The 14177-nt window shown below is 34.1% G+C and overlaps 1 protein-coding gene across 5 annotated transcripts in view; it reads right to left on the reverse strand.

Moving 5' to 3' along the window:
- Nucleotides 1-14177, reverse strand: part of FGF14 (fibroblast growth factor 14) — a 621394-nt gene that overhangs the window by 123417 nt on the left and 483800 nt on the right. The window lies entirely within an intron of this gene.

A 14177-nucleotide genomic window follows, 5' to 3' on the forward strand; every position in this document is an offset into this window, starting at 1 on the left:
TAAAAGTAGAAAATTGCACAAAGATTAAATGTATGACAAGTAACCTCATGAAGGGTCTTACCAGGAAGGAAAATGGAAATGGACTGAAATATTATTGGGGCTCCTGTCCCCTCCCCTTTAAACTTGTAGGGAGTTGAGCTGAATCTTAAGTAGGTGTTTTTCCCCTTCGTTTTTTTTCCAGTGTCCTTTACAAAGAAAACAGTATTTTATTCAGCTCGGCAATCTGGATATCCAGAAATTTCCCTGATTGTTACATATCATTAAATAGGATGAAAATAATTATATACCCCTTCATTATGACAGAATTACAAATATTAAATGGAAAACATATTGAAACCAACCTGATAGCTAAATATGGATGAAATACTTTTATCATAATACACACATATCAGCAACTTAAATATTAGTATTTTCCTTGCAAAATATTTCTCTCATGCAAATATTAATAGAAATATGGTTAACTTTTTAACAAATGATCACTGTTAGGAAGACCTATTCACTAAATTATATTTTCAAAATCACCAGTGTAATAAAAATATCTTTATCTTTCTGGTAAAATATATTAGTCTTCTCTAAGTGAGGTGATGAAATGACCTTCTTAAGGATATTACATTAGACACATATTATTGCAAGTTGAAATAAAAGTTTTACCAAAACAATTATCAAAATAAAGTTGTTTTATCTCTTTAAAATCTTAAAGATTATAGATTTAATATATTTAATTGGTCTTCAAGTAAATAAATTTAAAAGCAGTAATAAGGAATCCTTAGAATCATTCATAACTTTATAGTTTTATTACACATTTATTTATAGTACATTGACATTTTATCTAGTTTCAGGACATAAGATGATATGGACATGTAATTTTATAGTGTCTACTTTCATGGGACTTTTTCTAGGTCATTTCAGTGACAGAGTGAAAGCAATTTGACATTAAGTGAAAGACAGTAATAACAATTCTAGGCATGAGATGAAACCCTGAGGTCTACCAATGAAGTGAAGTGAGTTTTAAATGTTAAAAGAAAAAGGAAAAAATGATTTCGACCAAAAGCTCCTGACTTTCTTTCCTATGGGCTTGTTGCTTTAATAATTGGAGTACTAGGTAAAAAAGGCTCTCATTTCTCTTTAAAATTTATTAGACCTTATGAAACTTAGGAAACCTTTGCATTTGCAGATCTTACAAGGACCCAAATTGTGTGAACACTATTTTTGAAGAAACATGTATTTGAATGTAATCTTTCTCTATTTGAGATGATAACAAGTATGTATATACACTCATGGATAAATATAAATGCCCTTTGCAGGCATCGTAATTTTAGTCTTCCTACAATTTTGAAGACAGATCCTGGATAGATAAGCAGAGAGGATGAATAGCATCCACTCCTTTCCTAAGAACCCATGTTTCATCACTGGGATGTCGGCAGCAGAAGTGTCTCTGAGACAAGAATGCTTCTCCTGGCACTGTGCCCACCAGGCCAACTATACAGCTGGGGAAATTCTGATTTCTTCTTAATGTGTATATGATAGGCATGGCAATGTTTGGTGAACTACTGTAATTAATTCCCATAATTCTGTTAGAACATAATCACAATATCTGAAGATGAAAGGAAACATAATTGAGCATTTCATTTATTGTTTGGAAAGCATTTCAAATGCCATCATCATGTTATAAAAAGTCATTCAGAATTCTCAAGGTCACCCAGCTTAAATTAGTATTGGTGGCACTGCCAGCTTTCATTTAGTCTTCAGAGATGGGTATTTTCTCCTTCCATTATACCTGTCCACCTATCTATCCCACTCTGTAGTCCACCTAAGAAATTAATTATATAAGGCATTTGCCTTTGAAACATTAAAAAAACTGAAGTTATGAATTATATATATAGATCCTATACAACAAAAAAATGGATTTTATTTTCACAGTACATCACAAATGAGTATGCAGAAAAATCCCTAAATGATAAAGAAAAATACCTCATTGTACATACCAGAATATTAATTTCTATGTGTGGCCTTTTCATTGCATGGGAGAGAGTGTGTCTTAATAGTTTATGAGTATAGAATATACAGAAATATACACACCACACAGTGCCCATAGTACAATAACTCTACTTTTCCCCAGTGGTAACAACCCATGTACTCTCCATCTACCCCTTCAGCTTACTGAATGACCCTTACCAAACTCACTTTGAAGTGGAATTAACAAAAATAATTCACTAATACATTAAAAATGACTGGAGTTTTGCATTACCTACATCTGCATACCTTAGACTTCATGTTTTTCACTTTTGTCTTAATGTCCTCACCATCGGCCTCAAATATAAAATCACATCGAGCAACCAATAGTGCAATCTACCACTTATTTTTCAGAGTAAAAAAATATTTTAAAGCACCAAATGATTCTAGGTAGAACACTACTATCAATAGAAAACACAATTAGGTATTGAACAAAATGGTTAAGGTAATTTTAACATGCTATCGGATCAATTAGAACACGTTAGTTTGCCAGTGTTTTAGCACACCCTTGGGTAAGTCTCTTGTTAAAAAATGATTGGAATATTGGGTAATTGAAATTAGGTGCTACAATATGCCATATTCCACAGTTTTCCCTGGTTATACAAGGAACATAATGTCTAATGAAGTTGTTATTCATAAAAAAATTAAATAACATGATATTTTGGTCCTGGTAGTTAATGGTGTAATGAGTCTGAGGAATTTCTAATTGAACCCAAAGCCTGATCATGAGGAGAAAAATAAAATTAGGATTGGCTTCCGTGGCTCAGAGAACCAAGGTATTACTGAACACCCTGTGCTTTTAAATAGTCACATATTGCTGATATGGTTTCTTTTCCTTTTTTTTTTCTATTACTGCTGATGTATGAATGATGCACAAAAATGAATAAGAACTTTGTTTGCATTCAAATTCCTACAAGGTATTATTTGATTTTTTTTAAAAAGATAAACACAGGAGAACTATTGCCCAAGGCAATTCTTCTGTCTACCCATTTCAATGTGCAAGTCCACTCATGTAATGCAATTTTAAATTAAATAAAGGCTCACTACTATTTCTCCTGGGTATATGTGTGGCTTTACTAAGTCAATAAAACAGCCTTTCATAGGACTTCAACTGGATTAGGAGAATAGCTAACCCACTTATGGCACCTGTGGAACAATTTCTTAACAGTTTTCTTCTTTATTTCAACATATTCCACATTAAAATTTATTTCTCCTCAGATATTAAGAGAATGTCTCTTAACTCTAGGTAAGAGTTGTCTAGAGAACTTTGTAAGTTAAAATATTGATTTTTCTATTATTAATATTGCTAGAAATATAGATTCTAATTAATATTGGAATAAAACAATGCAGAAGTTAAGCATACTAACCACCATTAAATGTGATGTCGGGTTATCTGATTTGCAAATTCTTAATACAAAAACAATTTTGTATTGCATCTATTGATAACATTACTTTATGGTTATAGAATAGAAAGTAAATGTGAATATTTAATTAATAATGTAGTAGACACCATGATGTCTTCCAAAGTGACATATACTAGCTATTAAATATTGCTTTAATGTTAAATCTGATTTGTCATTCACTATACGGTATATTGGCCTTCTTAGAATTTATGTAGTTTATTGCATGTTTTTTCATGATATGGAAAATGAAAACAGAGATGGTTCATTTTTAAATATTGTTTCTCTATTGTTCTAGGACCCAATCTTTTGGGTAGTCTTTAAAATTCCTTATATATAAAATTTCTTTCATCATCTACGACCTACCACCACCTCCAGATTTTAAAAATATTAAACATTTTAATCAAATCTAAATTTTGTTACTATTTACACTATTTTACAGTGTTTTCAACCTAGGGAAAATCAGGACAAAATTGCAAATTGCAATGATATATTTTTCTTTGATTCTAAAGGAAATATAAAACCAAAGTGTTTCATGTCATTTCATGAACTTATAGAAATAATAAAGCGCTTTTCTCGAATTGTCATAATTCATGCACTTGCTTTAAAATGTTAAAGTTTAAGTGGTAGCAATATTTACTGGAAATCAAATTTTATTTTTTTGCCCTGAGATTCTTTCTTAAGGTGAAGACATTACGATTCACCTCATTAATGCAAATATGACCACATTAGAAGGCAGACATTGCATGTCAGAGTTCTGTCTCTGTGGGTTTCTCATGCTCTTTCCAGAAAAAAAAAAAAAAGGGGTGGGGGGGTAAATAACTGCTTTTTTGCAATTCTAACTTGAGAGATAAACAAACATATCTTCTTTGCTTATGTTTAATTTGTTTTTAGTGGGGGGAAAAAGATAAGCGGCATGCATAATAAATGTCACGAACAGGAAGACACTGAAGGAATAAATTAATAAGACTTGCTGGTAAAATTAATTCTACCTTAATAATCAATCAAGAATTTCAGACTGAAGACTTCCTACATATCCATCACTATTGGAGCAGTGATAGGAAATGTACAAATATAATCATGGAATTATAAATTCTGAGAAAATATAGCCACCTTAGAATTCATCTAGTCAAGATGCATTCCCAATGATTTCCTTCTATCTATTGGACTTTTAATTTTGGCTTGTTTGTTCATTTTAAAATCAGGAATTTTTCATGTATCTTCGAAGTCCCAGCATTTACATCACAATAGCTGTCATTGAAACGTATACAGTAATGTTTACTGAATGAATGATAAATTAGTTCATTAATATACACATCCATACCAAGTACTTGACTCGTTCATTAGCCTATATTTAAGTGCTAAGTAATTACATGGAGTAGAAATGATCTTCCATATATTTCATATAAACTCTTTTGCTATCAGATACATGTGTTTACATTTTTGTTAGCTAGACATTAGGGGCTTTCGTGCAGTTAAGAAATCTGTATAAGACAGGGTGTATATGGGATCAACCCACTCTCTATATAGGACCCAGAAAAGAAATTCAAAAGTGGTCCAAGCACCAGGGTCCCACTGATCACTTAGAAAAGGAGAAGGAAGTCTCTGTTCCAGAAATGGGAATTGTGTGGGAAGACCCTGCTTAGAGGAATACAAAATTATCTCTGAGAAAATCTAGTTAGGAAAAATAAACAATGTATTAAATATAGATACATTTATTTCATTAGTAATTTTTAAAATAATCTAAAAAGCATTCACTTCTGAAGCAACCCAGATCTGTTGTCATTGTAAACCTGCTTTGACAGGATGTCCCTGTCCTGAGTCACTCTCTTCAATTCAGTAGGTGTCTGGGTGCCTCAGGCTGTCTCAGGCTGATTTCTCCCTTGAGCTTTATGTGATGAAAACCACCTCTTTTTTTTTCAGGATTGCAAACCAGCCATTATTGGTTTGGAATTCAATGTCTTACTTATTTCTATATTTTCTTATTTCATTTTCTCAAGTGTCAGCAAAATTCTTCTTTCCCTATATTATCTTGATGCTCAAGGACACATTGCTTGCCCTATTCTTTCTAGATTGAGCAGAGTTATGATCACAGCCAGGACTCTTTCCCATGCACTTCCTCCAAGGCGATCTCACTTGGTCAACGGGAAAGATGAACACTATTATGGTCATGTTATTCCACTTACTTAAAGGGGCTTAAACTGGACCATAAATTTGTGAACATCACCATCATCATCATCATCACCATCATATCATCATCACCATCATCATCATCATCGTCAATGGTAAATATAAAATCATGTAATCTTAAAGTCATGGTCCATGGGACAGTGATGTAGACCTGTGTTTATCAAGGTGTGCTCCTTTAGGCATCTGCACTAGAAATGTCTGGAATACATATTCAAAACTCTGATTCTTGAGGCACAAAACTCACTGAATTTGAATCTTTTAGGTTAATGTTCCGGGATCCAGGTATTTACAATGTTATCTGAATAACTCTTACGTATGTTGAGGACTGTGAACCACTATGAGATTATCTGAAGGCCTGATATTTCATCCCCATATTATTAGCATCATTTTTATAAAGGCACAGTTATAAATTTAACTCAAATAGTTCTCTCCTCTATATCCAGTGTCCAAAATTGCCTTTATTGATTCTGTGTACTTAGGAATCAAATAGAATACATTAGAAAGCTTTTTTGAGACATCATGTTATTTAATAAAGTTTTTTCCAATATTTAACTTTACCCATGAAGATGTTATGTACCTCATTTTTTCATCTTTGGTCAGATTAAGGAGGAAAAGGAAAATAATCAGCACCTATCCTCACAGAACAATTCTTTATCTGCACACTATTCTTAAGACAGCTCTTAGACTTGTTTCTTCTAGAATAAATGAGCTTTGTCGTCATCCATCAGTCATTCAGTGGGATTATAACCCACCTGGATATGCTGTGTCCAAAACTGAGTACAGCAACTTCCTTTGCCCAGGTCCCCTCTTCTTTCTAGTTGTTTTCTCAGTAAAAAGCATCACAGTTTACCAGGTTCTAAGTTAGTCACACAGAATTAGCCTTGATTCTGCAATCTCCCATATCCAGAAAACCATGGATTTCTTTCCATAGCTCTTCAAAAACTACTTTTAAATATCTCTCATCCTTTCCAGCCCCTTCACTGAGGGGTTGCCAACACCACTGTCTCCAGGCCCACACACAAAGTTAACATGTGTACAAAGGTATCTTGTGTTCCTTTCTAAATTTAAGGAGTAGTTGTCATTGTGGCCAGACTGTAGACTGAAACAGTAGAGTGCCTATCTCACATAAAGATAGTCAGATTACACACACATACACACACTTATGCTGTCTAAACGTTTTGTCATTTGTAACCCCTAATTAGTTTGCTCTTCTTTATTTAGTCTTTTTTTATTATTTTTTCCCGCCATTTCCCTACCTTCCTGCCCCTGGCAACCACTTTTCAAGTCTCTGCTTATATGCATTTTCCTTGTTTAGATTCCACAGGCAAGACCATGTAGTGTTGTTTTTTTCTGTGTGTTTGTTTGTTTTTGTTTTTTTTCTTTATGTGTCTGGCTTATTTTACTTTGTATATTGTCCTCTAGCTTTATTCATGCTGTAGCAAATGGCAGAATATCCTTCTTGTTTAAGGTTAAATAACATTCCATTATGTATGCTCAGCATCCCTCACCTTTCCTACTGATTCCAAAAGTTTTCACACTGCCACTGGTCTCTTGCCACTAATTCTCACTGTCAGAGGTATACGACTTTTGAAGTAAATAAGGCAATATTGTTTCCTTGTATAGAGAACAACATTAACCAAGCATAGCTACCATTCCAAATGAGGAGGTTAAAGGAAATAGGTGAAAGGGGTCATGGATCTAGAAAAGAAAAAGTATTTTCAGTGTGGCTGGAAATTCCAGACTGGGCTTCAGGAAGGATGATGTTGTTTTCTCCACCTCAGAATGGTAGGCTGGAGCTGGGGCTCAGGTAGATTCCATAATGTGATGGAGTGAGCAGGAGACATGGCCCTTCCTCTCCCCTCTCTTTATGATGCTTCTTTCCCATGCCTTTCCCTTTGCTGTCTCCGCCTCCCATCCTCTCTTTTTTTTCTCTTTCTTTTCTCTTCCCTTTCCCTAATGCTGCCTTACAGAGCTTCCTACTGCTGATTTATTATCTTCATTTATTTTCTCTCTCTTCTTCCTCTTAAGCTCTCAGTATCTTTTCCACCTCAACCCCAATTCCTTCCTTCATATTCCATAAAATGGCACTAGAACTTGGGTAGCCTAAAAAAGTACATTCATTTCTTTTTATTATCTATTATCAACCAAATAATAGAAAAAATAGGATATTTCATATTTTTATTTTGTCCAAAAGGCTACTTAAAGTTAATTATACACAGTCTGCCATTTGCATATGTTTCTCAATTGCATGTTCTTTCTGGTAAGTGACTCTAAGTAGAATGGCGGCATTCTTCTCTTTGTCATAATCAATTATATTCTGTGCATCAGTGTTCAGTGTTATAGGAATTACATGAATACTAGAGGGAAATTAACTGAAGTACCACACTTGCTTCTTTATTACTATAAATTACCTTAGCCAAAATACGAAGAACGGATAATAGCCATTTTCAACCTGGGAGACATATCCAACTGAGTTGTAATGTTGGAGAAACCACAGGGAAACTTAATGAAGAAAATAAATATTTTTTAAGCATAGCAAATGAAGCTTTAAAATATGTGTAAATTTTAAAACTATTATTTAACATTTATAAAAAGAAATAAAAACACTCTGACCAGAAGTGTAATCATGTGAACAAATGTGTGTATATTTAAGCACAATGCATAATTCCAATGAAACACACACAAATACATATATATGCATACATACATATATGTATACATATATTTGAGAATATATATATAGTTGAAATATACACACATTTGTTCACATGATTACACTATACACACACACACACGCACACACACACACAGTGGGTACCAAAATTTTTAAGAAAGGAAAACACATTTTAAGAAGGGAAAACTATATTAAAATTGTAATATTCAATATATATCAATAACAAAAGATGAATGCAAGTCATGTTTGACTTCTGCAATTACAAGAGGTGCTCAAAGTGGTTACCATCAGTGTTCAAATAATTCTGATTGAAGAAAACTACTGCTTGAGCAATGTTGACTGAAGTGTCCACTTGTATACATTTTTTTGGCATCATATATATACACATATATACGTATATATATGTATATTTTCAAAAGGTGTTATATATTATTGTGCAGGAAAACATGCATATAGAGTCATAAATTCTTAGAATAACAGACATTGATAATCATCTCAAATTTAATACCTTTATTTTTTAAGATAAAGAAACTGATCCATTCAGTGAAATGAAGAATGAATGATGACAGATGACAGAATTTCCATTCTGAAAGGAGCACCTCTGTGTATCCAGATGAATTTGGAATCTGCTTGGTTAGAGGTATGCCTGCCTCTTCCCTGGGGTCACATCACAGAACAAAACAATAAGCAGTCCTCAGATACTACTGAGAACCTTGGTTCTCCTACAATGGATACTGATGACCAGTTATGGTCACTGTAGCTCAGATTATTTAATTAATTCCATGCAATGCCTGGTACCTAAAGAAAAAACAAAGGCAGTGGGAGGCATGGATAAGATGTGCCTACTAGCACTGCAATTTCCTGAAGGTGGATGTCAATACATGTTATCCAGAGACAGGACAGGTGCCAGGATGGCTGAAGAAGTCACACAACACTCCATGAGCATAGAAATACAGGTGAGTGATGGTGTATGCCTTTGTATGAGTAACTCTAGGGAAGAATAGGAAGAGTTTGAGGGAAATTTGAGGTACCATGCCATAAAAAAACAAAGCAGTTCTATTTCTATGCCCTGAAACTGAACAAGGAACACAAGAGCAGGTATCAAGAGGACAAAAATATTACCCCATCCTGTTTTGCTAGAGTTATGAACTCTGTAGGAAGATGTACAATTCATTATAAAATGAGGTGAGGAGGTTTGAGGCTTTCCTGTTTGGGAGGCCTTAGAAAATTGAGCTGGGACAGCAACACAAATTAAGACACGTGAGTAACAGATGCCTGTTGGGACAGAGGAGGGAAAGTGGAACCACCTTTGTAAAAGCGGATAATGGAAATATTTTTGAAAGCTATGACAGTAATATCAGAAAACTATGTCATATAGAGTAGATAACTTTGAGGTCCTTGGAAATGCATTTTGCGTAATACATAACACTTATTTTTTTCCTAATTAAAGAACACTTCATCCCTATGCACACATTCATTGTGTATTGTTAGTTGGGTGAGCTGATGCCAGCATACACAAGTGACTGTATCCATGTGTCCCAGGCTTGATGCATTAGTAAAGAAGAATGCAGAACTGGTTCAAATTTCTGTAAACATCAACTTAGTGGCAAATGAAGTTAGGAAAAACAAATATTTTATTTTACTCAGTGTTGGTTTTTGTGCCTGGGTAGTCTGTTTACCCACTCTCACCAATCTCACCAATTCTACTCTTACCACTTGATCTAAAGCTACTAACATATCCCCCACCAGCCACTGCAATAATGCTTGTTGTGTGCTTGTTGATTGTTGGGTTTTACAATCACCCACCAGTAGGCAGGTGGGAAAGTAGGGGGACCCTTATTAAATCATAAATTTCTGGGCCTCCCACCATACCTGGTGAATTGAAATATCTAGAGGTTTATCCAAGGAATATGCATTTTTCTTCTCTTTTCAGGTGATTCTTATTTGCTGTAATATTTACAAAATACAGTAGCGTGCATTTTCTTGATTGGTTTTTAAAAATATACATAAAAAGGAATTGTCTCCCTCTCCACTTGTATCACTTGGTTAAGAGACTCAGATGAAATATTAATTTCAGAAGAACATCAGGGCTCACTGCCTCCCCAAATGCCTGCATCTAGGTAATAGAAACATTTCCAGCACCATTTGGAAACTAATATTCTCATAAATTCAGCGCGTGACAAGACAGCAATAATTAATCTTTATACTTTTTATGTACATTTCTTACCTCATAATTCAGGAAGATCAATTAGACTAAAACCAGAATTTTAAACACCAATATTAATGTAAAGCATCCAAAGAAACCCTTTAATTTTGCAGACGAGAACACTGACAGAGAGCCTGGGACATGATAACCCAAGTACTGACTGTCAGATCCAGGATCCAGGTGTTCCGAAAAAAGCCCAGGCCTTTCCCCATTGTATCATCAGTCTCTTTTCCTTCCCTCCATCCCTCGTCCTCTTTCTTGTGTTATATCAGAAACATATTATGACTTCAAGTATTCTTTATCTCTGGCCAAACGATGAATGATAACGTTCTTTTATTCCACGTTTTCTTCCGTGTTCAGAATTTACATGGAGGATTTTTAGTCCTTCAAAGTCACAGGTTGTTTGGAAGAGAAATAACAAAACTTGATAGCTCCTCACAGCCCTAGCAATAGTTTATAGTTGGTCAAAATACATTTTACTTCCTAAACATCATTTTAAACTAATCCTTTAACAAAAGAATTCCCTTGTTGATTTCTGTTCTGCAACCTTGCAGCCTGCATTATACCTTCAAGCAAACTGTTTATATCTGACACTGAGTCTCTTCAGATACATCTTTAAGTAACACATTACAATTATTACAACCACAAAAGAAATGACTACTGGCGTACTGAAGAAAAGATTCCATAGGGAACAAGCAGCTTCAGCATTGGAAATATGATTATTTACATCTCAGTCGAGATAACTTTTTTGTCTCCCTGAAGTGGAATTATCTGACAAATTGAATATCTCTATTTGGATGGTAAGGGAATGTGAGAGCTACTTCCTGAAATACAAACAGAGGAACACATACTTCGAGTCAAATCACCAGTGTGATTTTTTATTTAACAGAATTTACTTTGAATAATCTGAGTATTTTATTGCCTACATTTTAAATCTATAGCGTCTCAATAAAATTGGTCCCATGTTAGACACTAGTTTACACTGCGCAGACATCAAGTTGATCATTTAAAAGTGGGCATAAGCTTAAAACAGATTCCTTCATTTCCCAGACTAAAATCTTTATTAACTTTTTCTTTAAACCTGAGCTTCACTGGAGTTCTGCTGTTAAAAATTTACTCAACTTAGTTCAAAACCTCTGAGTTGGGTTAGCCATGCTGAATATTAAACACCCAGTATTAATATCAAGCTTTTCCTGAATAAATATAATTTCCTACAATTTTTTATTTGAGAATCTCCAAAAAAATAGATTGTTTCAAATTATACTTCTTAATAATTAAAATGAGTTTTTTCCCTAGGTAGCAATGCCCTGATCATTACTTCATCATGTGTTTATAAGTTGTTATTAGAATAGGTGCTACACCGTGTTATGAAAAATGTCTGGCACATGAAAGTAATACTTTGTAGTGAAACAGTTAAAAATGTAAGCTATGAGTCAGACTAATAATGCTCAGATCCTGTCTTCTCTATCTCCTGGGTTGGGTGACTTTGCACAGATTCCTAAACTCTGTACATCAGTATCATTTTAACAGTATTTTCTCAATAGATTGCTGAGAGGATTAAATGAGCTAACCTGTAAAGTGCTTAGAACAATGCTAAGTAGAGTGTACCATATAAATATAGCCATTATTATTCTAGAAGTAGAGCTATTATTATATAGTGTAATAATTGTTATATTGTGTAGTGCTATATTATTATTTTAGTAGGCTCTCAGTAACTAAATGTGGAATAAATGACTGAATATGGGAAAAAATTCGTTTTACTGAAATATTTGAAGTTCAAATTTTATAACATTGAAATGAACATAACACTCTAACTATGGAGTATTAGTAAAGACTGGAAATTGCATTTGATTTTTATCTAAGTCCTCTTCTGAGAAAATGGCTGAGGATTCTAAAAGTCTGGCCTGGGCAGATGGGATCTCTAAGGGTAGGGCCTGGGCAAATAGAGTGCTTCTTACCACATAAAAGAATCAGAGATGGGAAGGCCAAGAGAAAACCAAGATCTGCAAATCAAAGAATCAAGCCACCAAAAGGAAGGCCCAGAAGCCAAGTAACTGGGGAGTAAGGGAGGTGAGAGCAGAAAAGAAGGGGTCAGGAAATTTGCCTGAGGTTGTTACTAGGACAAATCCTGAGGTAGGTGCTGTTGCCCACAAATCTGAGTCCTGGGTGAGGAGGCCATATTTAAGATGCCACGACTGGACAGGGCAGTTAACACCTTCCTCACTTCTAATCCTGCCGCACTGCTTACATTACACTGAACATAACCAATACTTCTATGTCAGGCTAACACACATACTCAAGATGATATATTTTGTCTTTACAAAAATGGCATACATGTGCAACCTTATGACAAACAAATATAAAACATTTATCTCGAGTGAAAAACATAAAGCAAACTTTTAAATATCTCCTGGCATCAACCCATATACCAGAACCCAACAATATGATAAAATCATCAACAGAAACCAAGGACTGGAGGCTATGGCAGATATTGCATCTAATAATTTTTAGGTATCTCAAAGATTATTTGGGGGAAAGGAAAGAAACAAAAATAACAGTATAAATGTCAAATCAATAAAGTTGATTTGTATCTGAAATAAGGTATTTTTAGAAAATGATCTTTTATCTGAATAGGATTTTTCTTCAAGGGGAGGACAGGGAATTCTAGCTTGATCTTGCTCGAAATATGTTGAATATTCATCTTATGCAACAGAATGCAATTTGCATAATGTGGGGCCCAGGTCTGTGTGCAGGAAAAGCCTTCAGGGAACTCAGATGATGGTTCCAAAATAACAAGAGCACTTTCCAGCTCATCACGAAGGGAATCCACAGTCACATTTTATTTTCTTTGACAGGATTTCCCAGATTTATTGAAGAAAATAGATCAAATTTCATGGGAGGCCCAAGAGAATGTTTCTGCTTAAGTTGTGTGTGTGTGTGTGTGTGTGTGTGTGTGTGTAATGTATTTATGTTTATATGTAGCTTTTTTGACGAGGATATTTAACATTTAAAAAATGCATATGAGGATGACATGCAGACCCAAATAAGAACATTTTTCTTTAAGGCACCATGACTTTAACCTATCAATTTTTGCTCAAAGGATAGTAGAAAGAAGTACTTTCATTTAAGTTTCTATTACTTGGAACTATGGCAGAAATCATTCTAACTGCATTATAATTATGAATACAGCACATGTGAATGTGAATTATTTATAAACAGTAAATATTCCAGAAGATATTATGTGGCTGGAAAAGTGCTCAATTTCTAATATATATTAACACAAAACAGAGACACTTGCTTATAATGAAGTGCAATATACACATTGATATTAGAAGTCTTTTTGTAAAATAATTACAAAATTTGAATTCTTACTTTTAAAAGAACTATTCTCTTTTAAACGTTCTCTTTGTTTTAGAATTCACATTTTCTTTTTTTTTATAAAACAATCTTTTACAAGACCCTCTCTAAGACAAGTATATTTCTCCACAGAAATAAACAAGATTATACTAATGTCAACTCTCAAAATTTCTCAATTTTCTATGAACTTGGTCATTTTTAAAAATATGTAAATACACAATGAAAAGGTAATACGACTCTTCTGCGTGATTTGCTGATACTAACAAACTCTAACGAAAAATGAATAAACAGCTCCTACAACACTGTAGTAAAGATCAAATACTAAAGCAAGATTGGC

The sequence above is a fragment of the Rhinolophus sinicus genome, linkage group LG04 (assembly GCF_036562045.2).
Source record: "Rhinolophus sinicus isolate RSC01 linkage group LG04, ASM3656204v1, whole genome shotgun sequence".
NCBI classification, from domain to species: Eukaryota; Metazoa; Chordata; class Mammalia; order Chiroptera; family Rhinolophidae; genus Rhinolophus; species Rhinolophus sinicus.